This window comes from Arvicola amphibius, chromosome 9 (assembly GCF_903992535.2).
Source record: "Arvicola amphibius chromosome 9, mArvAmp1.2, whole genome shotgun sequence".
NCBI classification, from domain to species: domain Eukaryota; kingdom Metazoa; phylum Chordata; class Mammalia; order Rodentia; family Cricetidae; genus Arvicola; species Arvicola amphibius.
Window position 1 is genome coordinate 91237120 of NC_052055.2, and position 20907 is coordinate 91258026.

Sequence of the window (20907 nt, forward strand, 5' to 3'; positions counted from 1 at the left end):
AGTTTGGGGGGCTATAAAGAGATTCCATTCTCTTTCATATTCACTGCTACTTCCTCAAACCTCTCATTAGGAATACAGCACTGACTGATAGAAAATAAAGCTTGCTTAATTCAATCAAAGAGTTTGGGTAAGGACTGACCAGCTAACCTTGGGGATCCACCTGTCTCTGCCTCCCCAGCACTCGGACCACAGTCATATGCCATCCTTCCCAGCTTCTTTGTATCCACACTGAAGCCAGAAATATTGGGGTTCCAGAGCTTCTGAGTGGTGTTTGGGGGACAACCATGGCTACAGGAGCATAAAAGGCTTGTGCCCTTGTGTTGGTAGGGAAATTCTGAAGCTACAGGCTGAATTCTTGACTGGACCAGCTGAGGGCCCTACACAGACTCTGCCTGCACTCCATCATCACCATGTTCACACAATCCCAGCTCACTTCTCCTGCAATCAACACACTCAGAGACTCTTCTCTAGGTCTGTTCTGGGGCCCTGACCAAGAAGTGTGGATACGCAAAGGATGAGAGTTTCAGGGACGCTCCCTCCACACACATACACACACAAAAGAACCTGAAAATAAGAGGAAGGAAAATTGAAAAAGAAGAAGAAAAGAAAACTGAACTGGAGAATTCCAGGAAGCTGAAACCCCTTGCAAGTGGTAATCTAGTGCTCCTTTCTGTAGAGCATAGGATCTAGTTCTAGCCTCAGCTTCTGAACTGTCACAGTGAGGTCACGTGGGACTGAAACGTTCTCATCTCTTGGTACTCAACCCCACTGCTTTGCCATCAGGGCAGAGTTGACCATTCCATTCTTGAGATGTAGAAACTGGGACCAAGAGAGTTGAGCTCCCAAGCCTGGAACCCCACCACTGATGACCTGTCCCCATAGACTGGCCTGAGAGAGGCACATACTGCAAGGCCAGTAACAGAAAGCTTCAGAGGCCATTCAGATAAAGGGAGGGATGGTTTACATAGTCATCTAGGTGGAGGAACCCACTCAGTCTGCATTCCAATCTAGGTGCTGCAGACAAGAGTGCTGCTCTCTTGAGGCACAAGCTAACGATAGAACCCAGCGCCTTGCGTGTGCTTAGCGCACACGTCACTGCTAAGCTGCCGTCCTGGGCCAAAATTTGTGTTCAATGCTTCTTCCTATGCCTCAGCTGTTTCAGGGGGAGAGGCTGCCTGCAAGCCACCAGAGGCAGAAGCAGAGATGCTTGGAAAGTGTGTTTCTCCCCATAGCCCATCAGCACCCTGGGCAGAAATTAGGAAGTGAGGAGACACTGGGTGTGGTGACACAGGCCTTTACTCCCAGCACTCCTCGGGAGGCATAGGTAGGTGAATCTCTGAGTTCGAGGCCTGGTCCACAGAGCAAGTTCCAGGACACCCAGGGCTACACAGAGAAGCTCTATCATGGGGGCTAGGGGATGGGAAGAAAAAGGACAGAACTCAAAGCAGCTGCCTCAGTGAGAAGTCCTCTAGAGATGCCCTTGTCTTCCTCCTCCCTGGGTCAGGGGTAGAGCTTCAGCCAAGGGAAATTGTCCTATAGCTACCCACCACCAAGCCAACTGAAACAGGGCAGCTCTGAAGCCCCAGGAAATAAGCTTCTGAGTCTCAGGACTCCCCTAGCAAAGGGGCTCTGGAAGGCCTCCCCCTCTATGTTCTCCATTCAGGGTCACTAGGCTGTAGGTGGGTTGTGAAATCTACGCAAGCTCATTAGCAATAGAACGAGGTGATAGAACGAGGCTCTTGCAGTGCCGTGATGACCTGAAACAGTGATGGGACTGCTGTGTTCTGAAGGGTCCTGACATCCCAGAATAAAGCATCCTTGGCTAAAAGCACAAAAGCTGGCTTTCTGAGATCAGGCTGTTAAGGATGCTGGCTCACAAATCCAGGCAGGAAGGCCCTCTTGCCCTGTCACACCAAATGCTTGCTCAGTCAAGGTCTCCCTTGCAAGTAGAAGCCAGACACACAGGCCTGGTGGGGTCAATAGATCTTAACTCCAAACTGCCATTCCCCTCTTCCCAGGTTACACAGAGAGTCTGGCTTAATGCTGAACACACAGCACCAGACCCAGGCTGGCCGTGTTGCTCAGAGATTGACTGTCTTCAGAATTCCAGAGACCCCATATTCTTTGCTGAATATGTAGATTTTGCACACTGTAGTCTCACAGTGACTCAGTTTACCTTTGCATGATTAGAATGCATTGTTTCACTACAGCATTCTCCTTTCATCCCAAGAACAGTAGAGCAACGTGACTTCTCCAAGGTTATGAGTGGAAGAGCCAGAATCTGAACACAGGAGAGGCTCGTCCTGCAGCCCGGGAACTTCACTCTGGTCTCCAAAGAGCCTGAAGAGCTGTGACCCAAGGTCACCCTTACCATGGATGCTGTCAAAGGCACACTCTCAGCAGAACAAAAATTAGACTCAAGACAAACCCTCAGAAATATGCCAAGCCATCAGCAATAGGGCTCCCGAGATGGTGTCTTAGCAGTTTGATGGGTGAAAAACATTTCCAATTTTTCTGTTTTTTTTTTAATGTCTGTTGTAGAAAGATAAGGGAATTCTGGCTTGCAGCATAGTGGCTTCTGATCTAGTTCCTATAAGAACACTGTGTTTATTCTTATCCTCGGAGTAGCTATTCCTAATCAGCTACCTGGCTAAAACTGGCCAAACTCCAACTCAGACCCAAAAGTCAGCAGGGCTAGGATTAGTGTCTGGCTAGGATTATGGGTACCAGGACCCTTAGGACTAACCTCTGTGATGGGCTGCATCACTGTGGGAACAGTTGAAGAGCTTGGCAGAGTTCCAAGTCCTGGGAGCAAGCAGGCTTGTGGGTCTCCCAGCAGTGAGATGCCACCCTCTGAGAGGCCAGGAGATTGGCTATAGCACTCGGTATCCCACATCTTAGAGCCTGCAGGGCCCTGCTTGCCCTGTGTCCTCATACAGCCCTCTGCTGCCCACCATGGAGGACCAGGATGAGATGAGTCCAACGGGCAGAGGCCAGCAGATACAAGTGAACCGTTCTGTAAATGGACATGCTGACGTTGTAAGTTTGACAAGGTCACCTAGGAGACAGGCCTCTGGGTACACCTGTGAGGATGTTTGCTGAAGCAGGCTAAGTGAGATAGGAAGGCCCACACTAACTGTATGTGTGCCATCCCATGGAGTATGAATGAAAGGGAGAAAGCCAGCATTCGCCCCCCCCCCACCTGGCTGTGACGTAATGTGACAAGCGACTCTCCTAGACAGTGGAGGAGTAAAGCCTGGTGAAACAGGCAGGCTAGCTCCATTCACCTGCGTCGGGGATTCACCTGCGTCTCTGCTCAGCCCTGTGCCTTGCCTAGCTCCATCATTTCAGACTAGCTCCGGGGTGCAGTGGGCAGAGTCTCAGGGAGTGGCCTTTCCTGGGACCATCTCACTTCATCTCCTGCCTCCAGACTTGTCTTCTGAGTCTTCCCCCATTCTTGCTGCAGCACGCAGAAGCCCAAGGCTTTCTCCGCTCTGTATCATCCATGTTTGGCAGCTTCGTGACTAGGCCTGTCCCTATGCATCCCACCTGAGACTTTCCCCAAGCAGCCTTCATGGAGACTGGATCTCAGGAGAACGGAAGGAAAGTTAGTGTGGAGTGGGTCCCATTCTGTGAAGAGGAGCTGTGCAGGCAGAAGGAGTTTTGGCTTCATCCTAACTAACCACAGCTCTAAACATCCGTGTCCCTCTGGAGTAGATGGGTGGGAAGGCTATTGTGAGACTAATACATTATAAACCTAGAGCTCCCTTACAACAGAAATTTCTGAGCAGAGGCCGCCTCCATTGAGAACAACCACAAAGTCAAGGATGAGATACCTTGTCAGGGGAACCCACTATGTTTTGCCAAACACCAGAAGTTCAAGAAATCTCTTAGAAAATGAGCCCCTGCCGGGCGGTGGTGGCACACACCTTTAATCCCAGCACTCGGGAAGCAGAGGCAGGCAGATCTCTGTGAGTTCGAGGCCAGCCTGGTCTACGAGAGCTAGTTCCAGGACAGGCTCTAAAAAAGCTGCAGAGAAACCCTGTCTCGAAAAAAACCAAAAAAAAGAAAAAAAGAAAAAAAAAAGAAAATGAGCCCATATTGGTATGGAAACGCAGGAGATAGGAACCACCCGATGCCTCCCTCCATAGTCCTTGGTTGACTGGATCCAGTTTGCAATAGTAGTGAAAACCCCAGCTTAGATAGGGTTTCCTCCAGGGGGCTCCCAGAGCCCATACAACCCTGCTTTATGACCCTCGAAAATCTTTCCCTGAGAAAATGCAAAATTCATTTACCCTAGGGGAGCCCTCAGCAGGTCATTTCAGCTCATCTGTGTGAGGAGCTGGTAGGCCAGCCCGCAGCCTCAGCCTACCCCGAGCATGACTATGACAAATTGGAGAGGGAAGTGGAGTTGAGATATGATTTCTGATTAATGCAATTACAGAGAGCATGGGCTTCAGTTTCTGGTAGACAAGACAATAAATTAATTGCACTCTAATAGGGAAAAGATTGCATCCCTGGATCTCTGTGCCCGGCCCCACTGCAACTTATGGATGTAAAGAATAATTGTATGGTATTGTCAAGAGAGTCGTGGCAGGGATTCAATTACACTGTAGAGTGGCTGGCTGTGAGCATCGCCAGCGTCGGTCTCATCTTCTGATCTTACAGATAAAATGTGGCTTTCTAAGGCCCCATTCCCAGCACAGGAGACTTCAAGAGCTAGGCTGTTGTTCCGTACTCTTTGTGCAGCAAGAATACTTCCAAGGTCTCTGCCAGCAAGGGTCCAGAAAAAATATACTCAGTGCCTGGAGGTGACCCCATCCATGAACGTGACCTGAGGCCTTCATCCTCGTCCTGTGGCTGTTAAGGGTTCCCATTCCCACTGTGGCCCCGCCCTTGTGGGATGCATCAGTTCTATTGACCTTGGATTAAAAGCTATTTGAGGGCTGAGCAGATGGCTCAGTGGTGAAAATGCTTGTCCTGCAAACATAAGGACCAGTGTGCAGATCTCCAGAACCTACATAAACCCTGCTTGGCATGGGGGTCCATCCTTAATTCCAGCCTCAGTAAGTGGAGACAAGGGATCCCAGACCAAGCTGGCCAGTCAGCCAGGCTAGCCAAATCAGGAAACTCTGGGTTTGATTGAGAGGTCCTACTTCAATGAATGAGGTGGGTGAGCTATTTTAAGGACTACTGCTGGCATCAACTAGGGCTTCCACATACATGGGCACCTACCCATATATGCATGTGCCCAAAGCATGTAGACATACATACATATAAGCAAGAGAGAGAAGAAGAAGAAGGTAGAAAAGAGCTATTTAAAATGATAGCTCTTCCTACCCAGTCTGAATGAGGTTATATATTTTAAGTATTTTCCTTTGATCTTTCCAGCATTAAGCATTTCATATCTGTGTCTGTGTGTGTGGGCACGCACACTCATGTACCAGTGGTAAAACTAGGTTTGTGCAGCACGATCCACCTTGCTAATTGGATAGAGTCTCTCACTGGCCTGGAGCTCATTGAAGCAGCTAGGCTAGCTGGCAAGCAAGCACCAGGGGTTCTCCTGTTTCTGCCTTCCCAGTGCTGGGATTACCAGCATGCACAACCACACCTGGGTTTTCATTTTCGTTCTGCTGTTTACAGGAGTTCTGGGGATCAAACTCAAGTCCTTGTCTGGCAACAGAGCCCTCTCCCCAGACCCTCCAGCAATGCACATTTCTGAAGCATGTTTAATATTTCAGATTTAAAGGGCAGGTGAGCTGAGACTGAAGACATCAGGGACCTGTTCGGCTCAAGGAGGATGACATATTCACAATATTAATCCCACCAACCCATGAGCATGGGAGGTCTTCTGATACCTCCTTCAATTTCTTTTTCAGTGCCTTTAAATTTTCATTATCCAAGTCTTTCACCTCTCTGTTTAGAGTTTTTTTTCAAGATTGTTTTGTTGGTGGTAGTGGTGGTTGTGTGTGTGTTGCTGGTGGTTGGTTTTTTTTTTTTTTTTTGTTCTGAGGCTATTGTAAACTGTACTGTTTCCCTGACTTTTTTCTGTGTATGCTTGTTGTTTGTATATAAGAAGGCTACTGATTTTTGTGTTCATTTTGTACCCTGCTACTATGATGAATGTGTTTATTAGCTGTAGGAGTTTTCTGGTGGAGGCTTTGGAGTCTTTTATGTATAAAATCAGATAATCCACAGATAAAGACACTTTAAGATGTTCTTTCTCTGAGACTTCAAGAACTATATTAAACAGGAAGGAGAGTGGACTCCTGGTCTTGTTTCTGGTTTTAGTGGAAATGCTTTGAGTTTCTTTCCATTTGTCAAGACATTGGTGTATATGACTATCTTTCTTACTTTTCTATTGCCATGACAAAACACTACAGCCAAGGTAATTTGCAGAAGAAAACATTTAATTGACAATTTATGATTCCCAGAGGGTGTAAGTCAATGGCCACCATGCCAAGGAGCATGGCAGCAGTTGGGCAGCCCGCATGGTGCAGGAGCAATAGCTGAGAGCCTACATCTGATCCACAAGCATGCGGCAGAGATGGGCACTGGGGGAAAAGGAAGAGCAGTAGGTAGAACAGCATGGGCTTTTGAAACCCCAAAGCCTATCTTATTGACACGCCTCCTCCAACAAGGCCACACCTCCTTCCCAGACAATACTGTTGCTTTAGGACCAAGCATTCAACATATGAGCCTATGGGATCTACTCTCACTTAAACCACCACAACGGTCTTTGCTATATTAAGATGAGTCCTCTATATTTCTGCGTTCTCTAAGACCTCTATCATGAAGTGATGTTGGATTTTATCAAAAGTCTTTTCTGCATCTAATAAGATGATTGTGTGATTTCTGTCTCGGTGGTCATTTTTTTAAAATGTGGTTCATTCTAGTTGTTTTGTTGTTTAGTAAAGTCTGAACCATCCCTGAATTTCTGGTGTGAAGCTGACTTGATCATGGTGCATAGTCTTTTTGATGTGTTCTTGAATTGGCAAGTTTTTTATTGAGAATTTTTTTAATGGGCTTAATTCACTCTTTCTTGTATAAAAACCACTTAGGTGGTGGCCACAGCTGGAGCCTGAGTCCTCTGAGCAGAGACTCTGGTGTGAGTTTTCACAAGATGGTCAATGAATTCCTGATAAGTAGACTTCATGAATACAGTCTCTTTCCAGAGGTTGGGGATAAGGTAGCTGTAGGTCTTAGAGATGGCATCAGTGGTGGCCTTAGCAAAGTTGCCCAGGTGGCAGTGCAGCCCCTGGCTGATGTGTAGCAGTCATCAATACCGGCCATCAGCAGCAGTTTCTTGGGCAAAGGAACAGAGATTATGCCAGTGCCTCTGTGGACAGCAATGAGACTCACCAACACAGAGCCACAGTGACCTGCCACTTTTCATGGACAGTATGGGCCTCACCAATCTTGTTCACACAGTAGGAGCCTCTCTGCAGGGACAATGGAAAGCTTGGCCAAGATGAAGACCCCTCAAATGGCAGTGGATACCTCTTTGGAGCACTTAACACCAATATCAACATGACCATTTTAGCCCCCAGTAGTGACAAAAGCCTTGAACTTGGTCTGCTGGCCAGCTTGAGTCTGCTTCTGCATTGGCATGTTCCTTAGAGACTCATCCTTTAGGGATGCAGGGGGAATGGATAATCTCAGATTCCTTAGTGAGAAGGGATAACAGGTAGATCTCCTTCAGGGACTTGATCTTCACATCTTTAACCAGGCAGTCCACCTTGGTGATGAGGATCTACTCCTTATCTTCGGCTTTACCTCCACAAGCCCTGTGATCCCAGCCACGGCCACAGTGTCTTCCACAAGTTGAGCCCCTAAAATCGCTGCCAAATCCTGAATCCTCCGCAGAAGCCGCCTCTATGGCCTCCTAATCCTGGATTTCTGGCGGCTTTAAGCCCTCCTGCTGCACCAGCATCATCCTCCATTTGATGTTTTCCCAAAGAAGAAGAAGCTATTGAGAATATTTTTAACCAATGTTCCTCAAAGATATTGGCCAGTTATCTAAGATAATTTGGTTTACTATGAATTTGATGGGCCAGCTACTGTCTTACATGAAATCAGCCCAAATCTCTTCATGGTATAGCTGCAGTTAGCAAGGAACAGACTCTTCATAGGCTACGGGCACCATGTGGTGCTTTAGAATCAGTACTAGGCACATTTGAGGAGAGTTGGCAGGACTAGGAGCTCTGGGTTGGTGCAGGCAGAAGGTAGGTTCCAGTTTCAGGTAAAGTCACACTTAAATGACTAAGTGAGCTGTGGAGAGGTTTGCAGGCAGTAAGGGAGACAGTCAGGGAGGTATCTGGGTCAGGGAGAAGGACTAACCCCTACACAGTCCCTGAGACAGGATGTAGGTACCTCATTCTCCAGGGTGTGTTCAGCTTGCTGTCTTATACAACCCAGGACGCCTGCCTAGAGGTAGCATCACCCACCATGGCGTGAGCCCTCCCACATCAATTAGCAACTAAGAAAACGCCCCACAGACATGCCTATGGGACAAGTGATGGTGGAAATTCCTCAACTGAGGCGTCCTCTTCTCAGGTGACTCTAGATTGAGTAAATTTGACCAAAACTAACCAGTCACACACAGAAAAAAATCTAGTTTTGTTTTTTCCCTTGTAAACAAGTGCTTGTCTTTAAATCGGTTATAGAAAAATCTGGCCCCACGGTTTTAATGCCAACCAATTAAACATTATTTGCATACATACATGGGTCTATTTATGGACTCTCTTTATTCTGTCACATTGCTATTGGGCCAATATCACACTGCTTTAACTACGAGTTTTATTAGATTTCTGATATATTAAAGGACCACTATTCCCCATCAATTTTCCAGAATTTTACTTGTATTCTTAGCCCTTAGTTCCCCATATATTTTGAAATCACCACTTTGTCACATGACAAGAAATAATACCTTCTTCAATTCTAATTTGAATAACAATAAATTTACAACTTGAGGAGAACAAATATCTTTATATCGATGTTCGTTATTGTTAAGTATAATGAAACTCCCTGCTAATTCATATTTACTTTGGCTTTTTTTGTGGTGTCTTAGAATTTCCTCTAAGAAGGCAGAGATGCTACTCTGTGAGATAACTTGTCACAGTCTGTGATCTGATTGCTCCCTCTGTGCAGTATGCTGGCCAGGCAGAGCCACCACTGCACATGTTTCATACATGTCTTCCTAATGTTATACAAAGTGTATTACAATGTTTGGGATTGTTAGAATTGTTTGTAGCTTTCAAAACTCTTCATTTAAAATTGTTATGGTGTTGCCCTAAATGCAGTATCACCATTCTCTTGAACTGTCTGTGTCAGGGTGAGCTCTTTCCTCAACTAAATAGTCTTGAAAAATCTTCTAGGTTTGTCTATACATTAATCACACAACCTACAAATAGTAAAATGTGTTTCTTCCTTTCAAATCTTCATGCTCCTGCCCTAGTACACAGGTTAAGACCTCAGGCAGAATGATGAACAAAGCACTTGTCATTGTCTGATGTGGGACAATGCTCTTGTACACTGTAAAGATTTGTCACTCATATTAGTTTAATAAAACACTGATTGGCCAGTAGCCAGGCAGGAAGTATAGGTGAGGCAACCAGACTAAGAGAATTCTGGGAAGAGGAAAGGCTGAGAGTCAGTCACCAGTCAGAGGCAGAGGAAGTGAGAATGCCTTGCTGAGAAAAGGTACCAAGTCATGTGGCTAAATGTAGTGGCATTTCGTTTTATTTTAATAAATAAAGCTTATCTGGAGATTAAAGAGTAAAACAAAATATCCTGCTTCACAGAGAAGTCAGTCAGATATGCTAGGCCTACAAACTGAAGATGGATGCCCCAGTGTTGCAGAGGAACTTTGGGTGACTGTCCAGGCAGCCAGCTGTTTCCGTCATTACTCACATTTTTTTGGAAGTCACTTGCTTGCATTTCCTGATTACTCAGTTATTATTTCCTTCTTGGGTCTCTGAGGTAGTTGAAGACTGGACAGTTGAGTTTTCTTGTTTATCTGATGCAGAATGCAAGTTATGATAGGGTGTAAATTAGGTACAAGACTTTGGACTCAACAAGATAGGATTAATATGGAGTATTTTCTCTGAATTTGTCAAATGAAAATGCACTAGACATTGTTGATGTACTTATTGCCTGTATATATTGTATAAAGTTATTGTTCTTACTGTATATGGCTTTTCTTATATTAGTTATAGCCTTCTTTTCTATTTTAGACAAAGGGAGGAAACACAGTGGCATTTCATTTGTATTTTAATAAATAAAACTTGTCTGAGGATCAGAAAAGTAAAACAGCCACATTGGCCAACCTTATAGACCAGGCAGCAAAAACACCTTTAATCCCAGTAAACACACTAGTTTGCCATAGAAACCAGGCAGTTAATGGTGCACACCTTTAATCCCAGCCCTAGAGAGGATTATAAAATGGGAAGGGGCAGCTCTCAGTCATAGTCTTATTCTGAGGTTCCTGGAGGCAGAATCGCCATTTTGAGTTGAGGTTGAAGTGAAAGCCGGTGGCTGGCTGCTTTGCTTTTCGGATCTTCAGGCTGAACCCCAATTTCTCTTTCTGAGTTTTTATTAATCATGCTTCAGCTAAACATAGATAAGAATTATGAGTTAATTTAAGTTGTAGGAGCCACTTAATAATAAGCCTGATCTAATAGGCCAAACCGTTTATAATTAATATAAGCCTCTGTGTATTTCTTTGGAATGAATGGCTGCAGGTCTGGGTGGGACAGAATCTTCTGTCTACAGTTGTCTTTGATTATAAACAAATTATGCAAATGTTAAGTATGACATTTCACTATATGAATAAACCTCAAATTCACTGACTTAAAGGCACTCCCTCTGTTCCTTATGTGTTAAATGTTTGTTACTAAATTTTTTATTTGTAGTAAAATTACTAATTTTGCCTTTTGTCTTTGCTATGGTTTTATTGCTATGATAAAGTACCATGACCAAAAGCAACTTGAGGAGAATGTTTATTTTACTTATATTTCCATGTAATAAACAGTCTATCACTGAGGGAAGTCAGGACAGGAATCTGAGCAGGGAAGGAACCTTGGTGAGGGAAGTCCTTCTGTCTATGTTTTGCTTTTATTGGTTACTGAATAAATCTGTTTCAGCCAGTGGCTTAGCAGAACAGGGCAAGGCTGGCTGAAGTTTCAAGCAGATAGAGGAGGAGAAAGTAGGCAGAGTCAAGGAGAAGCCATATAGCCACCACCAGGAACAGATGCCTCCTCAGCATGCTAAAACTTTGCCTGTAGGCCATGCCCTCATGGTGACACAGAGATTAATGGAGATGGGTTAGTTTAGGATATAAGAGCTGGCTAGAAATATGCATAAGCTAATAGGCGAAACATGTTGTAATTAATACAGTTTCTGTGTGATGATTTCGTTGTCTGGGCAGCCAGGAACAAACAAGCGGCCTCTGCCAGAAACTAAAGCAGAGGCCACAGAGGGATGCTGCTTACTAACTTGCTTGATCGTGGCTTGCTCAGCCTGCTTTCTTATACACCCCAGGACCGGCTATCCAGGGGTGTCAACACGCACAACAGGCACAACCCTCCCACATCAATCATTAATTTAGAAAATACCACATAGACTTGCCTACAGGCCAGTGTTATTGAAGCATTTTCTCAGTTATGGTTCCTTCTTCTTAGATATGTCTAACTTTGAGTCTTATAACATGAATCCCTAGAGCTTTCTTAGGAGCAACTCAGTCATAGTACATTATTTCATTTATTCATTACTGGAGCTAGCGTGACATTTATTGTTTACTTATGTTAATGAGTATAGTTGACCTGTAATTTTCTCTATTTACATCCTCATTTACTTTTTATAACAAGGTTACACTAGCCTCATAAAATGAGCCAAGAAGCAGTCACTGTATCTTCTTGAGCAGTTTGCTTATTATAGGGATTATCTGTTCCCTGATTCTTTTAAAAACTCACCCTACAGTTAGTATGGTATCTCCTACCACCCCAGACCACTGGCTGACACTGTCTTTATAAGCTTTTATTGCATAGGTATGTGTGAGGCTGGGGGGGGGGGCTATACATGTACATGTGTGAATATGTATGTGTGAGTATGTATGTGGAGGCCAAAGGTTGATGTGGAGGTCAAAGGTTGATGCCAGGGGTCTTCCTCAATCTGTTTCCACTTTATATTTGGGGAAGGGTTTTCTCACTTGAACTCAGACCTCACTGACTTGAGTAGTAATATCCTCCAGGGATCCCCTATCTCCGCCTGCTTTGTGCTGAAATTGTGGGAATTGAGGATCTAAAGTCCAGTGCTTGTACTCTCACTATGCAGGGAGCCACCTCCCTAGCCCTCTGCAGACTGTTAGACACTGATCTCATTCTCTTGGTGGTTATGAGTCTACTGAGCTGCTCGGCCTCATCATGAGTCAGTTTTGGTCAGTAATGTCTGCCGAGGAATTGCCTGCATTGGCTGTTGGCACAGTGCTTTCTCACATTTTTGGTTGATTGGGATTGCAGTCCCACTTTCCACTTCCCCTTTCCTTGATGTCTGCTCTTCGCAGTTTTTTCTCTCTATGTGCTTGGCTTACATTCCTATTTTTTCTCATCACTGTGTTAAAGTCTTACTCTTGACTCATTAATATAAGTAAATCTGTAAGTTTCTATTTAAACATAACCACGTGTTTTCATATCCAGTACTTTTTATCATAGTTCAAGTTTAACAAACTAGAGAAAGGAGCCCTGAAAATATAGTCTTCTGCAGTTCAAACTTAGTTTCCTATTAACATTTTTTATTTCCTTTTAGCCCATAAATCAACCTTACATATATTTCTATATCCTCACATACATGCTTTTGTTCATCTGCTTCCTGTTATTATTTTTCTTTTTTCTTTTCTATTTCTGTGTGTGTTTTTTGTGTGTGTTGTGTGTTGCGTGTGTGTGTGAATGTGGGTTTGTACAAACATGCAAATGTGTGCATACAGAAGCCAGAGGTAAACTTTGAGTGACAGTTTGAAGACAAGGTCTCACTGGCCTGGGACTCGGAATTCGGCTGGGCTGGGCAGTCAGTGAGCCCCAGGTCTCCAGGGCTGGGCTAACAAACCACTCCTGGGTTTTATCCCATGAGTTCTTGGGCATGAACTCAGGCCCTCGTGCTTGCAAGACAAGCGTTTTGCTGAGTGCGCTATCTCCCAGGCCCCACTAAAGCTTGTAAAGCTTTTCTTGATGCATAAATTTTTAATACTCGAATTTAACAAACTTCAAATGTCACCAGCCCTGCTCCAGTTCCTGGACTCCGAGGAAAACTCCAGGAGCAATTTTTGTTTGCCATCCTCATTCTGCTTACATTGCAGGCTCGCTGCTTTTTATCTGGCTTAATCCTGTTGAGGTACTGCTATCGGGTAGGACCCGAATTTGGGACCCTGAGTTTAGGTAATAACAATAACAACAACAACAACAACAACAATAATAATAATAAATGTTACATGTGATGGCAGACAGTTGTAAGGTAGTTGAGGAGCTAGAGACAGGTGGATCTCTATGGCTCATCTAGTCTGCACGGCGAGTTCAGACCAAGGACGGACCCTGTCTCAAAGAAACAAGGTGGACAACACCTGAGCACCCCAGGTTGACTTCTGCCCCCGCCCCCAAATACACAGTCATTCAAAATTCTAAGATAGGATAAGTCTGTCATGTTCATAATCTAATTATGGCAGGGGTGTGCTACAATAATAAAAAGCCGACTCCCCAAGGCTTCTCCCCTCATTACTGCCTGCACTTTGACAGTCCCCATCAGAAACAGTGTCAACTGGGCCCGTGGGCAAGCCATTAGTGCCCCCTGGCACTGGAGGTCAAGCAAGGGAGCCATCCAGGATTGCTTGGCTTCTAATGGACCAGTAGGCAGTTTATGGCCTCCAGGGACTCAGCATTGGGCCATTTTCAGAGGCCACTCTTGGAGACTGTTGGGAGAAGGCCTGTTCTTGAAGTCAGGGATGATTCCCTGTACTCCTTCAAATCCCACTGTCATGCCATGAGCATGCACTCAGCTTGGTGCTTGTCCTAAACACTTATAATCCGGCAGAACAGACATCTTCCCCTAATAAGACGTTGTCATACTGTCCTGTGTGGAAGGGAATGTCCCCAAGTACCCGGTTTATAGCTACTTTCTCACTAATGAGAAATGGCACCCTTCATGCACACAGATGCACCCCTTTACTGTGAGGCACCTACCTGGGCATTCTACCCAGCTCTCTCGTGATCATTTTTTGTTTTCCTGAAACATTAGGATTTATAGTTCTTTGCCGCAGACCTCATCAACTGCCTTCTCTCTTCTACCTGTTTCTGTGTGGTGGCACAGTCGGCTGGCTGCTGGGTCCACTTTTAGTTAGGCTGTGGAAGTCCGTGCCCCTTTTTCTGACTAGAGGAACCACACTGGGTGCCTGTGTGTATAGCACAGGGCACTGTGATTTCAGACACCCATCCACCCCCCCACCCCACCCCCCCGGCGCCAACCTGTTCACCCTTCTCAGCTTTTCCAGCAGCATGAGGAACCCGGCAGCGTGAGGAATCATTAAGAGAGGTTTTCTATAGCTGGGTCCGAGGAACCTTTCCCTTAGAGTTCACAGGGGAACTACAGAAATCCAGCCACTGTTTCTGGATGTGAGCCTAAGCTCCTGTGCTTTATCACAAAATATTTCAATAAGAGCCTGGTGGTGGCGGCAGCGCACGCCTTTAATCCCAGCACATGGAAGCAGAGGCAGGTGGATCTCAGTGAGTTCGAGGCCAGCCTGGTCTACAGAGTGAGTTCCAGAACAGCCAGGACTGTTTCACAGAGAAACCCTGTCTCAAAATCAAAACAAAACTCAAATAATAAAAAAACATTTCAATGTGTGTTTTCAAATTTTTCAAGTAAAAATTTCTAAAAGTTAATTGAATTTTAAAAAATGCTCTCAAAAGGGTCTGGGTTCCATGGGTAAAGTACTTGTTTTGCAAGCCTAAAGGAATGGAAATGAGTTCAAAACCCCAGCACCATTTAAGAACCATGTAGCACAATGGTGGGATCCTGTAACCCGCCTATATACAGAGGAGGTGTCACGGCCTCTTGGACTTGTTGGCCAGCCAGTCTAGCCAAATCGTGAGCTCCAGGCTGAATAAGATACTGTGTCTCAAAAATTAAAATGGAGATTAATAGAGGAAGCAGTCCAGTGCCAACCTCTGACCTCCACATATACATGCACACATGTATGTGAGCCCCTGTACACACATACAAGCATATGCAGTTTATGTAGACTCACACATACACAATAGTCTCAAATTATGAGTCGTTGAAGTTTAAAGCATTCAACAACTATACAAATTGGACAAGTAGCTATGCCCTTGATCGGCCCCATAATATGTGACTGCCCAGAGGAAACCGTTGGTTAGACGTTACATTTAGCAGTTTAAGGAATGGCATACAGGGTTAACTTTGCTCTTTTTGGGTGTGATCCTCATCCCCACACTGGAAGGAGGGTTTTCTCTCTCCTGGAGGCATCTACTCCCCAGCAGTCAGAAGGACCACACACAAGTTACATAATTTCCAACTCTCATTGTCAACAGCACAGTTACATCCTAATTCTGGAGGGACTGAGAACGCAGAAGTTCCCACACTCCTGGGAAAAGCCCTATTGTGTTGTAGCCATGGTAACACAGCAGCAGAACCAGGGCTAACCCTTTTCAATGGCCACCGGGAAGATATTTTGCAGCCAACCAATCAGTATCAAGCCTGAGTGAAAGTCAGCCAATCGGGAAATAGACTGCCTCTGTCCCCAGCCTTAGTGGTTGGAGGATCTGCGCTCCCGCTGTTCGCCTCCCTCCTGGAGACAGCGTGAACCAGAGTCCTGCTTGCTTGGAGCAGTGGGTCCAGTTTTGCTTTTGATTTCAGAGTTGAGAGAAGGTCTCCTTGTTCTTGATAAAGTCACCATTCAGTGTATACATTGTGTTCAGTCCCAAGCCTTTCATACACAACTTTTTAATTTCTCCTATAGTTAATGTTTGCTTAGAGGTTTTCGTCTGCTTCGTTTTCTTTTCCTGCTTGGCATCTTTTGTTGCTCATTTTAACCAAACTGCCTAATTATTCTGCACTACATCTGTTCCTTTTTGTATAAACTGAGGACATGACCACTCACTCCAAGGTGTGATAAGAGGAAGGTTTTTGGTATTGCCAGGGACATCTGGAAGAGTCCAGAGCAGGAAGAGAAAGCACTAGACGGAACATGATCAGCAGACTGGACTGGGCAATGAGAGGAGAGAGACGGGGAGAAAGCAAGAGAGGAAGACAGCGGACCAAGTGAGGAAGATGAAAGAAAGAGCGAGCATGGCAGAAATAGCAGGGTTGTATGGAGAGATGAGAAGCTGGGACCAGGGAAGACCATGAGTTTAGGGTAAGGAGCGGGATGAGAAGAGCCAGGATGCCAGCGTGGACGCTGAAATGTGTAACAGGTACTTGTGATCCCGAGGGATCCCGGAAGTCAGCATGAGCTTTGGCATGCTAATAGGCATCACAGACAGACAGCCATTTCTTTGTCCCCTCTGCCAGCGATAAGGGAACTGGTTCCTTTGGTAATTCCCAAGGAATGCTGCCTTTTGTCTAGCTGCCAGAATTTGGGGAAGTGTAAGTTTCCTTTGGATCTGGCAATTTTTGTCCGTACTTATCCCCAAATTATCCTCACACTCCTCGCACCCCTTCCCTGTGCTTGTAAAATCCCTTCCACTTTATTCCACTACATCAGCTTAATCCATGATTCCATTTTCTACAAAACCTCCCTGGATGCCCCTGAGCACGCCATCCACTCAGCCAGGGAGAGGTTTCCCCTCACCATGCTTCTGGGGAGCCTCTTTAGCTCTCCATCCCATTGTACCCCTGTTTCCCAGAGCCTGGGCAGTGATATTTTGGAGACGTGTGCCCATCTGGAAATGTCTTATTTTCCCACTCGTGATTGTTAGCTGATGTTATAGGCTCAGCTGTGTCTACAGCAAATTCATTGTTGAAGTCCTAACTCCACCGTCTCAGATTCTGACTTTTATGTGGAGACATGGCCTTAGAAGAAGTAATTAATGTAAGATGACTCTGTTAGTAGCGCTTTAATCCAGCACGACGAGTAGGAGCTGGGGTTTGTGGGTAAGAGAGCTTGCTATGCACAGAAGAGGACCCAAGTTTGGATCCCCAACACCCATCTAAAAGCCCTATGTGACTATGCATGCCTATGACACCAGCATTCTGGGCGGGGAAAAGCGGGAAGATTTCCAGGCCTTGCTGGTCAAGCAGCCAAGCCAATAATAATGTTAATAATAATAATAGCAACAACAATAATAGTAGTGAATGATGAGTACCAGGCTAAATGACAAACTCTGTCTCAAAAGGAATAAGGTAGAGAGCAATAAAGGAAAATATTCAATGTATTCCTCTGATATGCACACATGCATGCACATGCACGCACACACACATGCATATACGATGCATAAATACAACACAGAAAAAGAGAAGTTAAAAAGAAGAAATTAGGGCACAGACAGTGCAAAGTGGCCTTGAAAATAATGAGTATGTACATAAGTATAGGTGTCGGAGAGGCCACCTCTGAGTAGGGAGAAAGGCCCAGGAAGAAACCGAAGTTGCTGATCCTCCGTTCTCAGACTTCCATCACCCACAGACATGAGAAAGTGTGTTCTTTGGTTGAAGCTTCTGGGACTGAGGCTGGGGCTCTGGCAGCTGAGAAAATCCACAGGGCTAGTGCAGTGTTTCCCAAATCAACATGATTTCCTTCAGAATGTTGAGGATATCGCTGCTTCCTTTGAGCCTTTTGAATTACAAGACTCTTCAACCACTCGATTCTTGGGCCGTTGCATCCGACCCCAGCCACCTCATCTGAATGTCCCTCAGAGACTTGGTGACTCTTCTGCTTGCCCTCAGTGCTCTGAAATCTGAACCACAATCAATCCCGACAAGCTTCATCCTGAGTGCTTCCACATTAAACCCATTCCCCTCCCCCAGAATGCTCCAGGTTCCTGGAAGCCAAGACACTGAGAAACCAAGGCAGGCTTTGGAGAAAGAACTAAAAGGGCCCTTTTGCTAAGTCTGTCTGACCCAGGCTGCTGCTGGTAGGTGCCTTCCATCCTCCCTGGCATCTGATGGGCCATGCTGATCCTGCCAACCTGCAATCACCCACTGATGTGTACCCATGAGTGCAATTCTGCAGCCAGCTCTGGGGTAATAGCGTCAAGCTATTACCTGTAGACAGGACCTCAGAAGCAAATCCCAGGCTTTGTGAGGAGAAGCTGCTGCCCCTTAAAAAGAATCTTGTTGGGGGAGTGGGAGGGAAGTGGGAGGAGGGGAGGAAGTGGGAATTTTCGTTGGTATTATCTTTAAAGTAATAAAAAAAAGACTCCTAATATCCCTTCAAATAGGTTTTTGGTTTCAGAGATGTCCTTCCCCAGAAAACCATAGGGGGACGGGAATTTAAATGAGCCCAAATCCTGGGATCTTTCTTCTGCATGACCTAAAGTAAACTTGTTCATTATAATGTTAAATTCTCTCGTCCACAGTCTCTGGACATATAGCGTGTGAATGTAATCACCAACGGAGCATGCTAAGGAAGAGGCCTGCTTCTTCCATGGGATAATATCTGTTCGATACAGATATGTACATGAGGTTCCCCAATAAAACCATCTTGTGTTCATGTTTGCTGATGCCTTGCCTTCAAATTATCCCCATGCTGTCTCCACAATGGAAGAATTCTCCTTCTACTATCATCTCCCCAGGGTGCTTATGACTTTGTAGGCACCAAGGGTGACCCCATTGTGTTTGGGGAGGCATCCTCTGTGGACCCTTGTCCTGGGTCACTCTGGAAGTAATGAATGGCTCACTGTGCCCATGATCCTGACTAGTTATAATACTGGGCAGTATCTGTCAACCTAACACACAGGAGGCAGGCCTCTAGGTAGACCTGTGAGGGATTATCTCCATTAACATTAGGCTCTGAGAATGTCCTGGAGGGGTGTCTTGATTATGTGAACTGTTGTGACTATGGGCAGCACCATTCCCTAGGCAGGGATCCTGACCAACGTGAGTGGAAACATCGACCCAAGCACTAGCACTCAGTGTTCATTGCTCTCTGCTCTTGACTGTGGATATAAAGTGACCAGGTCTCTCAAGTTCCCAGCACTGTGACTTCCCAGCAATAATATATTATACTTGGAAGTGTAAGATAAGTTATTCTGTATAAATCAATTGCTCTTGTTGTAGTATTTTAACACAGCAATAGGTAAAGAAAGTAAGACAGCATCAACCCTACAGCTTTCTGGGGAGATGGTCTAGTTTCAGAACTATTGAGGTTGGAACAAGGGGTCAGGTTGAGTTTTATCATGCATATCTGTGTGTGTGTGTGTGTGTGTGTGTGTGTGTGTGTGTGTGTGTTAAAATTAGTTAATCCCCTTTGACCCTATGTTCCATTTTCTGCTGAATCGAATTGGGCAGTAATTACTTAATTTGCTCTTTTAAATTTTTAACAAGAATAGTTATCAAATGTTTGCTGTTGTAATTAGTGAGAATGTCTTTAAAACCTAAAAACAATTACAGTGCCCTGACACCACCACGCTGCCCTGGGCAGAGAAGCAAACTCTCTCTCTCTCTCTCTCTCTCTCTCTCTCTCTCTCTCTCTCTCTCTCTCTCTCTCTCTCTCTCTCTCTCTCCTTCTATCCCCTCCCCTGTTTATATGGGATGGTGTGTTTGTGTGGTTATATACACCTATGGATTCATGTATGAAATTGAAATGGACATGCGTACTATGACTTTGGAGGCCAAAGGTCAGCCTTGAGAATCATTCCTCAGATGGTGTCTTTATTTGGGTTTTTATTGCTGTGAACAGACACCATGACCACAGCAACTCTTAGAAAGAAAACATTTAATTGAGGTGGCTGGCTTATAGTTTCAAAGGTTCAGTCCCTTATCATCATGACAGGCAGCACTGTAGCAGGCAGGCAGGCAGGCTAATATGTGGTGCTCGAGCTGAGAGTACTCCATTTTGACTCAGAGACAACAGGAAGTCAACTGACTGTCACACTGAGGAAAGTTTAAGAAAAAAAATTTCAAAGCCCACCCCCACAGTGAGACACTTCCTCCAACAAGTGCCACTCCTAATAGTACCTAATGATACCCCACTCCCTTTGGGGGCCATTTTCTTTCCAACCACCACAGATGCCCACCTTCTTTTTTTGATATATACGACTAGGGTTGCCAGACAGTCATAGTCACTCATTAGGCCTTGGTCGTGCATGTACAGCCCCAGTCTAGGTTCCCACAGACCAAAGTACAGTCAGCTCCAATGTCAATAAGGGTTAACACCCTTTGTACATTAGTTGAAGGGGTCAATGAATAGTGAGATCAACTTAAAGAATCCAGTTATCTGGAGTCCTCCCTAACTGAGGACCTTGGCTTCACCCCTATAATGCCCTCAGTCATGAAGAGAACCCCATGCTGAGGCTCATAGTTTCTGGAACAGGGCAGCCTCCCCTCTCAAGAGCACTTCCTCCAAGAGAAACTGTTCTATTTGGTGAACCTGGCATTTTTTTTATACCATCAGACTATCAGTATTAAGTACAAGTAGGTGGTTTATTTACTCACAGTCTCTGGCAATTTGCCAGTATTGGTCCATACCAGACATACTCTGGCTATCGGCCAGCTCCTTAGCAACTGTTCTCCCCAGTTTTGTGGCCTTGGGACCTGTAGGCACTTCCTTAAAGAGGGATGGGTGGTGATAGAGGTCAATTTCTCCATCTGTTTCACAGTTAACGAGACATTCTTCCCCTCTTATCCCAGGGGTTCAGAAACCAGGCAAGGACTGACTCCCCGGGGCTCCGTCTACATTGCCTCCCA